The following is a 12927-nucleotide window of genomic DNA, read 5'->3' as shown; positions in this document are numbered from 1 at the left end:
CGTTTTTTTTCAACACTTTTCTATTTTTCACATTTTTGAAAAATTCTCGATATTGATGCATCTGGGAATAAAAATGTTACAGACCATTGCGTTAAGGGCACAATTTGCTACAAATTTTGTAGTAAAAGTTTTTCTCTACTATGCTTCCGATACCGTTTTTTTTCAACACTCTTCTATTCTTCACATTTTTGAAAAATTCTCGATATTGATGCATCTGGGAGCAAAAATGTTACAGACCATTGCGTTAAGGGCACAATTTGCTACAACTTTTGTAGTAAAAGTTTTTCTTTACTATGCTCCGGATACCGTTTTTTTCAACACTTTTCTATTTTTCACATTCTTGAAAAATTCTCGATATTGATGCATCTGGGAGCAAAAATGTTACAGACCATTGCGTTAAGGGCACAATTTGCTACAAATTTTGTAGTAAAAGTTTTTCTCTACTATGCTTCCGATACCGTTTTTTTTCAACACTCTTCTATTCTTCACATTTTTGAAAAATTCTCGATATTGATGCATCTGGGAATAAAAATGTTACTGACCATTGCGTTAAGGGCACAATTTGCCACAACTTTTGTAATAAAAGTTTTTCTGCACTATGCTTCCGATACCGTTCTTTTTCAACACTCTTCTAATTTTCACGTTTTTGAAAAATTCTCGATATTGATGGATCTGGGAATAAAAATGTTACAAACCATTGCGTTAAGGGCACAATTTGCCACAACTTTTGTAATAAAAGTTTTTCTGTACTATGCTTCCGATACCGTTCTTTTTCAACATTCTTCTAATTTTCACGTTTTTGAAAAATTCTCGATATTGATGCATCTGGGAATAAAAATGTTACAAACCATTGCGTTAAGGGCACAATTTGCCACAACTTTTGTAATAAAAGTTTTTCTGTACTATGCTTCCGATACCGTTCTTTTTCAACACTCTTCTAATTTTCACGTTTTTGAAAAATTCTCGATATTGATGCATCTGGGAATAAAAATGTTACAAACCATTGCGTTAAGGGCACAATTTGCCACAACTTTTGTAATAAAAGTTTTTCTGTACTATGCTTCCGATACCGTTCTTTTTCAACACTCTTCTAATTTTCACGTTTTTGAAAAATTCTCGATATTGATGCATCTGGGAATAAAAATGTTACAAACCATTGCGTTAAGGGCACAATTTGCTACAACTTTTGTAGTAAAAGTTTTTCTCTACTATGCTTCCGATACCGTTTTTTTCAACACTCTTCTATTCTTCACATTTTTGAAAAATTCTCGATATTGATGCATCTGGGAGCAAAAATGTTACAGACCATTGCGTTAAGGGCACAATTTGCTACAACTTTTGTAGTAAAAGTTTTTCTTTACTATGCTCCGGATACCGTTTTTTTTCAACACTTTTCTATTTTTCACATTTTTGAAAAATTCTCGATATTGATGCATCTGGGAATAAAAATGTTACAGACCATTGCGTTAAGGGCACAATTTGCTACAACTTTTGTAGTAAAAGTTTTTCTCTACTATGCTTACGATACCGCTTTTTTTCAACACTCTTCTATTCTTCACATTTTTGAAAAATTCTCGATATTGATGCATCTGGGAGCAAAAATGTTACAGACCATTGCGTTAAGGGCACAATTTGCCACAACTTTTGTAATAAAACTTTTTCTGTACTATGCTCCGGATACCGTTTTTTTTCAACACTCTTCTATTTTTCACATTTTTGAAAAATTCTCGATATTGATGCATCTGGGAATAAAAATGTTACAAACCATTGCGTTAAGGGCACAATTTGCCACAACTTTTGTAATAAAAGTTTTTCTGTACTATGCTTCCGATACCGTTCTTTTTCAACACTCTTCTAATTTTCACGTTTTTGAAAAATTCTCGATATTGATGCATCTGGGAATAAAAATGTTACAAACCATTGCGTTAAGGGCACAATTTGCTACAACTTTTGTAGTAAAAGTTTTTCTCTACTATGCTTCCGATACCGTTTTTTTCAACACTCTTCTATTCTTCACATTTTTGAAAAATTCTCGATATTGATGCATCTGGGAGCAAAAATGTTACAGACCATTGCGTTAAGGGCACAATTTGCTACAACTTTTGTAGTAAAAGTTTTTCTTTACTATGCTGCGGATACCGTTTTTTTCAACACTTTTCTATTTTTCACATTCTTGAAAAATTCTCGATATTGATGCATCTGGGAGCAAAAATGTTACAGACCATTGCGTTAAGGGCACAATTTGCCACAACTTTTGTAATAAAACTTTTTCTGTACTATGCTCCGGATACCGTTTTTTTTCAACACTCTTCTATTTTTCACATTTTTGAAAAATTCTCGATATTGATGCATCTGGGAATAAAAATGTTACAAACCATTGCGTTAAGGGCACAATTTGCCACAACTTTTGTAATAAAAGTTTTTCTGTACTATGCTTCCGATACCGTTCTTTTTCAACACTCTTCTAATTTTCACGTTTTTGAAAAATTCTCGATATTGATGCATCTGGGAATAAAAATGTTACAAACCATTGCGTTAAGGGCACAATTTGCCACAACTTTTGTAATAAAAGTTTTTCTGTACTATGCTTCCGATACCGTTCTTTTTCAACACTCTTCTAATTTTCACGTTTTTGAAAAATTCTCGATATTGATGCATCTGGGAATAAAAATGTTACAAACCATTGCGTTAAGGGCACAATTTGCCACAACTTTTGTAATAAAAGTTTTTCTGTACTATGCTTCCGATACCGTTCTTTTTCAACACTCTTCTAATTTTCACGTTTTTGAAAAATTCTCGATATTGATGCATCTGGGAATAAAAATGTTACAAACCATTGCGTTAAGGGCACAATTTGCCACAACTTTTGTAATAAAAGTTTTTCTGTACTATGCTTCCGATACCGTTCTTTTTCAACACTCTTCTAATTTTCACGTTTTTGAAAAATTCTCGATATTGATGCATCTGGGAATAAAAATGTTACAAACCATTGCGTTAAGGGCACAATTTGCTACAACTTTTGTAGTAAAAGTTTTTCTCTACTATGCTTCCGATACCGTTTTTTTCAACACTCTTCTAATTTTCACGTTTTTGAAAAATTCTCGATATTGATGCATCTGGGAATAAAAATGTTACAAACCATTGCGTTAAGGGCACAATTTGCCACAACTTTTGTAATAAAAGTTTTTCTGTACTATGCTTCCGATACCGTTCTTTTTCAACACTCTTCTAATTTTCACGTTTTTGAAAAATTCTCGATATTGATGCATCTGGGAATAAAAATGTTACAAACCATTGCGTTAAGGGCACAATTTGCCACAACTTTTGTAATAAAAGTTTTTCTGTACTATGCTTCCGATACCGTTCTTTTTCAACACTCTTCTAATTTTCACGTTTTTGAAAAATTCTCGATATTGATGCATCTGGGAATAAAAATGTTACAAACCATTGCGTTAAGGGCACAATTTGCCACAACTTTTGTAATAAAAGTTTTTCTGTACTATGCTTCCGATACCGTTCTTTTTCAACACTCTTCTAATTTTCACGTTTTTGAAAAATTCTCGATATTGATGCATCTGGGAATAAAAATGTTACAAACCATTGCGTTAAGGGCACAATTTGCCACAACTTTTGTAATAAAAGTTTTTCTGTACTATGCTTCCGATACCGTTCTTTTTCAACACTCTTCTAATTTTCACGTTTTTGAAAAATTCTCGATATTGATGCATCTGGGAATAAAAATGTTACAAACCATTGCGTTAAGGGCACAATTTGCTACAACTTTTGTAGTAAAAGTTTTTCTCTACTATGCTTCCGATACCGTTTTTTTCAACACTCTTCTATTCTTCACATTTTTGAAAAATTCTCGATATTGATGCATCTGGGAGCAAAAATGTTACAGACCATTGCGTTAAGGGCACAATTTGCTACAACTTTTGTAGTAAAAGTTTTTCTTTACTATGCTGCGGATACCGTTTTTTTCAACACTTTTCTATTTTTCACATTCTTGAAAAATTCTCGATATTGATGCATCTGGGAGCAAAAATGTTACAGACCATTGCGTTAAGGGCACAATTTGCCACAACTTTTGTAATAAAACTTTTTCTGTACTATGCTCCGGATACCGTTTTTTTTCAACACTCTTCTATTTTTCACATTTTTGAAAAATTCTCGATATTGATGCATCTGGGAATAAAAATGTTACAAACCATTGCGTTAAGGGCACAATTTGCCACAACTTTTGTAATAAAAGTTTTTCTGTACTATGCTTCCGATACCGTTCTTTTTCAACACTCTTCTAATTTTCACGTTTTTGAAAAATTCTCGATATTGATGCATCTGGGAATAAAAATGTTACAAACCATTGCGTTAAGGGCACAATTTGCCACAACTTTTGTAATAAAAGTTTTTCTGTACTATGCTTCCGATACCGTTCTTTTTCAACACTCTTCTAATTTTCACGTTTTTGAAAAATTCTCGATATTGATGCATCTGGGAATAAAAATGTTACAAACCATTGCGTTAAGGGCACAATTTGCCACAACTTTTGTAATAAAAGTTTTTCTGTACTATGCTTCCGATACCGTTCTTTTTCAACACTCTTCTAATTTTCACGTTTTTGAAAAATTCTCGATATTGATGCATCTGGGAATAAAAATGTTACAAACCATTGCGTTAAGGGCACAATTTGCTACAACTTTTGTAGTAAAAGTTTTTCTCTACTATGCTTCCGATACCGTTTTTTTCAACACTCTTCTAATTTTCACGTTTTTGAAAAATTCTCGATATTGATGCATCTGGGAATAAAAATGTTACAAACCATTGCGTTAAGGGCACAATTTGCCACAACTTTTGTAATAAAAGTTTTTCTGTACTATGCTTCCGATACCGTTCTTTTTCAACACTCTTCTAATTTTCACGTTTTTGAAAAATTCTCGATATTGATGCATCTGGGAATAAAAATGTTACAAACCATTGCGTTAAGGGCACAATTTGCCACAACTTTTGTAATAAAAGTTTTTCTGTACTATGCTTCCGATACCGTTCTTTTTCAACACTCTTCTAATTTTCACGTTTTTGAAAAATTCTCGATATTGATGCATCTGGGAATAAAAATGTTACAAACCATTGCGTTAAGGGCACAATTTGCCACAACTTTTGTAATAAAAGTTTTTCTGTACTATGCTTCCGATACCGTTCTTTTTCAACACTCTTCTAATTTTCACGTTTTTGAAAAATTCTCGATATTGATGCATCTGGGAATAAAAATGTTACAAACCATTGCGTTAAGGGCACAATTTGCCACAACTTTTGTAATAAAAGTTTTTCTGTACTATGCTTCCGATACCGTTCTTTTTCAACACTCTTCTAATTTTCACGTTTTTGAAAAATTCTCGATATTGATGCATCTGGGAATAAAAATGTTACAAACCATTGCGTTAAGGGCACAATTTGCTACAACTTTTGTAGTAAAAGTTTTTCTCTACTATGCTTCCGATACCGTTTTTTTCAACACTCTTCTATTCTTCACATTTTTGAAAAATTCTCGATATTGATGCATCTGGGAGCAAAAATGTTACAGACCATTGCGTTAAGGGCACAATTTGCTACAACTTTTGTAGTAAAAGTTTTTCTTTACTATGCTGCGGATACCGTTTTTTTCAACACTTTTCTATTTTTCACATTCTTGAAAAATTCTCGATATTGATGCATCTGGGAGCAAAAATGTTACAGACCATTGCGTTAAGGGCACAATTTGCCACAACTTTTGTAATAAAACTTTTTCTGTACTATGCTCCGGATACCGTTTTTTTTCAACACTCTTCTATTTTTCACATTTTTGAAAAATTCTCGATATTGATGCATCTGGGAATAAAAATGTTACAAACCATTGCGTTAAGGGCACAATTTGCCACAACTTTTGTAATAAAAGTTTTTCTGTACTATGCTTCCGATACCGTTCTTTTTCAACACTCTTCTAATTTTCACGTTTTTGAAAAATTCTCGATATTGATGCATCTGGGAATAAAAATGTTACAAACCATTGCGTTAAGGGCACAATTTGCCACAACTTTTGTAATAAAAGTTTTTCTGTACTATGCTTCCGATACCGTTCTTTTTCAACACTCTTCTAATTTTCACGTTTTCGAAAAATTCTCGATATTGATGCATCTGGGAATAAAAATGTTACAAACCATTGCGTTAAAGGCACAATTTGCCACAACTTTTGTAATAAAAGTTTTTCTGTACTATGCTTCCGATACCGTTTTTTTTCAACACTCTTCTATTCTTCACATTTTTGAAAAATTCTCGATATTGATGCATCTGGGAGCAAAAATGTTACAGACCATTGCGTTAAAGGCACAATTTGCCACAACTTTTGTAATAAAACTTTTTCTGTACTATGCTCCGGATACCGTTTTTTTTCAACACTCTTCTATTTTTCACATTTTTGAAAAATTCTCGATATTGATGCATCTGGGAATAAAAATGTTACAAACCATTGCGTTAAGGGCACAATTTGCTACAACTTTTGTAGTAAAAGTTTTTCTCTACTATGCTTCCGATACCGTTTTTTTCAACACTCTTCTATTCTTCACATTTTTGAAAAATTCTCGATATTGATGCATCTGGGAGCAAAAATGTTACAGACCATTGCGTTAAGGGTACAATTTGCTACAACTTTTGTAGTAAAAGTTTTTCTTTACTATGCTCCGGATACCGTTTTTTTCAACACTTTTCTATTTTTCACATTCTTGAAAAATTCTCGATATTGATGCATCTGGGAGCAAAAATGTTACAGACCATTGCGTTAAGGGCACAATTTGCTACAAATTTTGTAGTAAAAGTTCTTCTCTACTATGCTTCCGATACCGTTTTTTTTCAACACTCTTCTATTCTTCACATTTTTGAAAAATTCTCGATATTGATGCATCTGGGAATAAAAATGTTACTGACCATTGCGTTAAGGGCACAATTTGCCACAACTTTTGTAATAAAAGTTTTTCTGCACTATGCTTCCGATACCGTTCTTTTTCAACACTCTTCTAATTTTCACGTTTTTGAAAAATTCTCGATATTGATGCATCTGTGAATAAAAATGTTACAAACCATTGCGTTAAGGGCACAATTTGCTACAACTTTTGTAGTAAAAGTTTTTCTTTACTATGCTCCGGATACCGTTTTTTTTCAACACTTTTCTATTTTTCACATTTTTGAAAAATTCTCGATATTGATGCATCTGGGAATAAAAATGTTACAGACCATTGCGTTAAGGGCACAATTTGCTACAAATTTTGTAGTAAAAGTTTTTCTCTACTATGCTTCCGATACCGTTTTTTTTCAACACTCTTCTATTCTTCACATTTTTGAAAAATTCTCGATAATGATGCATCTGGGAGCAAAAATGTTACAGACCATTGCGTTAAGGGCACAATTTGCTACAACTTTTGTAGTAAAAGTTTTTCTTTACTATGCTCCGGATACCGTTTTTTTTTCAACACTTTTCTATTTTTCACATTTTTGAAAAATTCTCGATATTGATGCATCTGGGAATAAAAATGTTACAGACCATTGCGTTAAGGGCACAATTTGCTACAACTTTTGTAGTAAAAGTTTTTCTCTACTATGCTTCCGATACCGTTTTTTTTCAACACTCTTCTATTCTTCACATTTTTGAAAAATTCTCGATATTGATGCATCTGGGAGCAAAAATGTTACAGACCATTGCGTTAAGGGCACAATTTGCCACAACTTTTGTAATAAAACTTTTTCTGTACTATGCTCCGGATACCGTTTTTTTTCAACACTCTTCTATTTTTCACATTTTTGAAAAATTCTCGATATTGATGCATCTGGGAATAAAAATGTTACAAACCATTGCGTTAAGGGCACAATTTGCTACAACTTTTGTAGTAAAAGTTTTTCTCTACTATGCTTCCGATACCGTTTTTTTCAACACTCTTCTATTCTTCACATTTTTGAAAAATTCTCGATATTGATGCATCTGGGAGCAAAAATGTTACAGACCATTGCGTTAAGGGCACAATTTGCTACAACTTTTGTAGTAAAAGTTTTTCTTTACTATGCTCCGGATACCGTTTTTTTTTCAACACTTTTCTATTTTTTACATTTTTGAAAAATTCTCGATATTGATGCATCTGGGAGCAAAAATGTTACAGACCATTGCGTTAAGGGCACAATTTGCTACAAATTTTGTAGTAAAAGTTTTTCTCTACTATGCTTCCGATACCGTTTTTTTTCAACACTCTTCTATTCTTCACATTTTTGAAAAATTCTCGATATTGATGCATCTGGGAGCAAAAATGTTACAGACCATTGCGTTAAGGGCACAATTTGCTACAACTTTTGTAGTAAAAGTTTTTCTTTACTATGCTCCGGATACCGTTTTTTTTTCAACACTTTTCTATTTTTTACATTTTTGAAAAATTCTCGATATTGATGCATCTGGGAGCAAAAATGTTACAGACCATTGCGTTAAGGGCACAATTTGCTACAAATTTTGTAGTAAAAGTTTTTCTCTACTATGCTTCCGATACCGTTTTTTTTCAACACTCTTCTATTCTTCACATTTTTGAAAAATTCTCGATATTGATGCATCTGGGAATAAAAATGTTACTGACCATTGCGTTAAGGGCACAATTTGCCACAACTTTTGTAATAAAAGTTTTTCTGCACTATGCTTCCGATACCGTTCTTTTTCAACACTCTTCTAATTTTCACGTTTTTGAAAAATTCTCGATATTGATGCATCTGGGAATAAAAATGTTACAAACCATTGCGTTAAGGGCACAATTTGCTACAACTTTTGTAGTAAAAGTTTTTCTCTACTATGCTTCCGATACCGTTTTTTTTCAACACTCTTCTATTCTTCACATTTTTGAAAAATTCTCGATATTGATGCATCTGGGAATAAAAATGTTACTGACCATTGCGTTAAGGGCACAATTTGGCACAACTTTTGTAATAAAAGTTTTTCTGCACTATGCTTCCGATACCGTTCTTTTTCAACACTCTTCTAATTTTCACGTTTTTGAAAAATTCTCGATATTGATGCATCTGTGAATAAAAATGTTACAAACCATTGCGTTAAGGGCACAATTTGCTACAACTTTTGTAGTAAAAGTTTTTCTTTACTATGCTCCGGATACCGTTTTTTTTCAACACTTTTCTATTTTTCACATTTTTGAAAAATTCTCGATATTGATGCATCTGGGAATAAAAATGTTACAGACCATTGCGTTAAGGGCACAATTTGCTACAAATTTTGTAGTAAAAGTTTTTCTTTACTATGCTCCGGATACCGTTTTTTTTCAACACTTTTCTATTTTTCACATTTTTGAAAAATTCTCGATATTGATGCATCTGGGAATAAAAATGTTACAAACCATTGCGTTAAGGGCACAATTTGCTACAACTTTTGTAGTAAAAGTTTTTCTCTACTATGCTTCCGATACCGTTTTTTTCAACACTCTTCTATTCTTCACATTTTTGAAAAATTCTCGATATTGATGCATCTGGGAGCAAAAATGTTACAGACCATTGCGTTAAGGGCACAATTTGCTACAACTTTTGTAGTAAAAGTTTTTCTTTACTATGCTCCGGATACCGTTTTTTTTTCAACACTTTTCTATTTTTCACATTTTTGAAAAATTCTCGATATTGATGCATCTGGGAATAAAAATGTTACAGACCATTGCGTTAAGGGCACAATTTGCTACAACTTTTGTAGTAAAAGTTTTTCTCTACTATGCTTCCGATACCGTTTTTTTTCAACACTCTTCTATTCTTCACATTTTTGAAAAATTCTCGATATTGATGCATCTGGGAGCAAAAATGTTACAGACCATTGCGTTAAGGGCACAATTTGCCACAACTTTTGTAATAAAACTTTTTCTGTACTATGCTCCGGATACCGTTTTTTTTCAACACTCTTCTATTTTTCACATTTTTGAAAAATTCTCGATATTGATGCATCTGGGAATAAAAATGTTACAAACCATTGCGTTAAGGGCACAATTTGCCACAACTTTTGTAATAAAAGTTTTTCTGTACTATGCTTCCGATACCGTTCTTTTTCAACACTCTTCTAATTTTCACGTTTTTGAAAAATTCTCGATATTGATGCATCTGGGAATAAAAATGTTACAAACCATTGCGTTAAGGGCACAATTTGCTACAACTTTTGTAGTAAAAGTTTTTCTCTACTATGCTTCCGATACCGTTTTTTTCAACACTCTTCTATTCTTCACATTTTTGAAAAATTCTCGATATTGATGCATCTGGGAGCAAAAATGTTACAGACCATTGCGTTAAGGGCACAATTTGCTACAACTTTTGTAGTAAAAGTTTTTCTTTACTATGCTGCGGATACCGTTTTTTTCAACACTTTTCTATTTTTCACATTCTTGAAAAATTCTCGATATTGATGCATCTGGGAGCAAAAATGTTACAGACCATTGCGTTAAGGGCACAATTTGCCACAACTTTTGTAATAAAACTTTTTCTGTACTATGCTCCGGATACCGTTTTTTTTCAACACTCTTCTATTTTTCACATTTTTGAAAAATTCTCGATATTGATGCATCTGGGAATAAAAATGTTACAAACCATTGCGTTAAGGGCACAATTTGCCACAACTTTTGTAATAAAAGTTTTTCTGTACTATGCTTCCGATACCGTTCTTTTTCAACACTCTTCTAATTTTCACGTTTTTGAAAAATTCTCGATATTGATGCATCTGGGAATAAAAATGTTACAAACCATTGCGTTAAGGGCACAATTTGCCACAACTTTTGTAATAAAAGTTTTTCTGTACTATGCTTCCGATACCGTTCTTTTTCAACACTCTTCTAATTTTCACGTTTTTGAAAAATTCTCGATATTGATGCATCTGGGAATAAAAATGTTACAAACCATTGCGTTAAGGGCACAATTTGCCACAACTTTTGTAATAAAACTTTTTCTGTACTATGCTCCGGATACCGTTTTTTTTCAACACTCTTCTATTTTTCACATTTTTGAAAAATTCTCGATATTGATGCATCTGGGAATAAAAATGTTACAAACCATTGCGTTAAGGGCACAATTTGCCACAACTTTTGTAATAAAAGTTTTTCTGTACTATGCTTCCGATACCGTTCTTTTTCAACACTCTTCTAATTTTCACGTTTTTGAAAAATTCTCGATATTGATGCATCTGGGAATAAAAATGTTACAAACCATTGCGTTAAGGGCACAATTTGCCACAACTTTTGTAATAAAAGTTTTTCTGTACTATGCTTCCGATACCGTTCTTTTTCAACACTCTTCTAATTTTCACGTTTTTGAAAAATTCTCGATATTGATGCATCTGGGAATAAAAATGTTACAAACCATTGCGTTAAGGGCACAATTTGCCACAACTTTTGTAATAAAAGTTTTTCTGTACTATGCTTCCGATACCGTTCTTTTTCAACACTCTTCTAATTTTCACGTTTTTGAAAAATTCTCGATATTGATGCATCTGGGAATAAAAATGCTACAAACCATTGCGTTAAGGGCACAATTTGCCACAACTTTTGTAATAAAAGTTTTTCTGTACTATGCTTCCGATACCGTTCTTTTTCAACACTCTTCTAATTTTCACGTTTTTGAAAAATTCTCGATATTGATGCATCTGGGAATAAAAATGTTACAAACCATTGCGTTAAGGGCACAATTTGCTACAACTTTTGTAGTAAAAGTTTTTCTCTACTATGCTTCCGATACCGTTTTTTTCAACACTCTTCTAATTTTCACGTTTTTGAAAAATTCTCGATATTGATGCATCTGGGAATAAAAATGTTACAAACCATTGCGTTAAGGGCACAATTTGCCACAACTTTTGTAATAAAAGTTTTTCTGTACTATGCTTCCGATACCGTTCTTTTTCAACACTCTTCTAATTTTCACGTTTTTGAAAAATTCTCGATATTGATGCATCTGGGAATAAAAATGTTACAAACCATTGCGTTAAGGGCACAATTTGCCACAACTTTTGTAATAAAAGTTTTTCTGTACTATGCTTCCGATACCGTTCTTTTTCAACACTCTTCTAATTTTCACGTTTTTGAAAAATTCTCGATATTGATGCATCTGGGAATAAAAATGTTACAAACCATTGCGTTAAGGGCACAATTTGCCACAACTTTTGTAATAAAAGTTTTTCTGTACTATGCTTCCGATACCGTTCTTTTTCAACACTCTTCTAATTTTCACGTTTTTGAAAAATTCTCGATATTGATGCATCTGGGAATAAAAATGTTACAAACCATTGCGTTAAGGGCACAATTTGCCACAACTTTTGTAATAAAAGTTTTTCTGTACTATGCTTCCGATACCGTTCTTTTTCAACGCTCTTCTAATTTTCACGTTTTTGAAAAATTCTCGATATTGATGCATCTGGGAATAAAAATGTTACAAACCATTGCGTTAAGGGCACAATTTGCTACAACTTTTGTAGTAAAAGTTTTTCTCTACTATGCTTCCGATACCGTTCTTTTCAACACTCTTCTATTCTTCACATTTTTGAAAAATTCTCGATATTGATGCATCTGGGAGCAAAAATGTTACAGACCATTGCGTTAAGGGCACAATTTGCTACAACTTTTGTAGTAAAAGTTTTTCTTTACTATGCTGCGGATACCGTTTTTTTCAACACTTTTCTATTTTTCACATTCTTGAAAAATTCTCGATATTGATGCATCTGGGAGCAAAAATGTTACAGACCATTGCGTTAAGGGCACAATTTGCCACAACTTTTGTAATAAAACTTTTTCTGTACTATGCTCCGGATACCGTTTTTTTTCAACACTCTTCTATTTTTCACATTTTTGAAAAATTCTCGATATTGATGCATCTGGGAATAAAAATGTTACAAACCATTGC

Source organism: Onthophagus taurus, chromosome 8, assembly GCF_036711975.1.
Source record: "Onthophagus taurus isolate NC chromosome 8, IU_Otau_3.0, whole genome shotgun sequence".
NCBI lineage: Eukaryota > Metazoa > Arthropoda > Insecta > Coleoptera > Scarabaeidae > Onthophagus > Onthophagus taurus.
Note: the sequence above shows the minus strand (reverse complement) of the source record.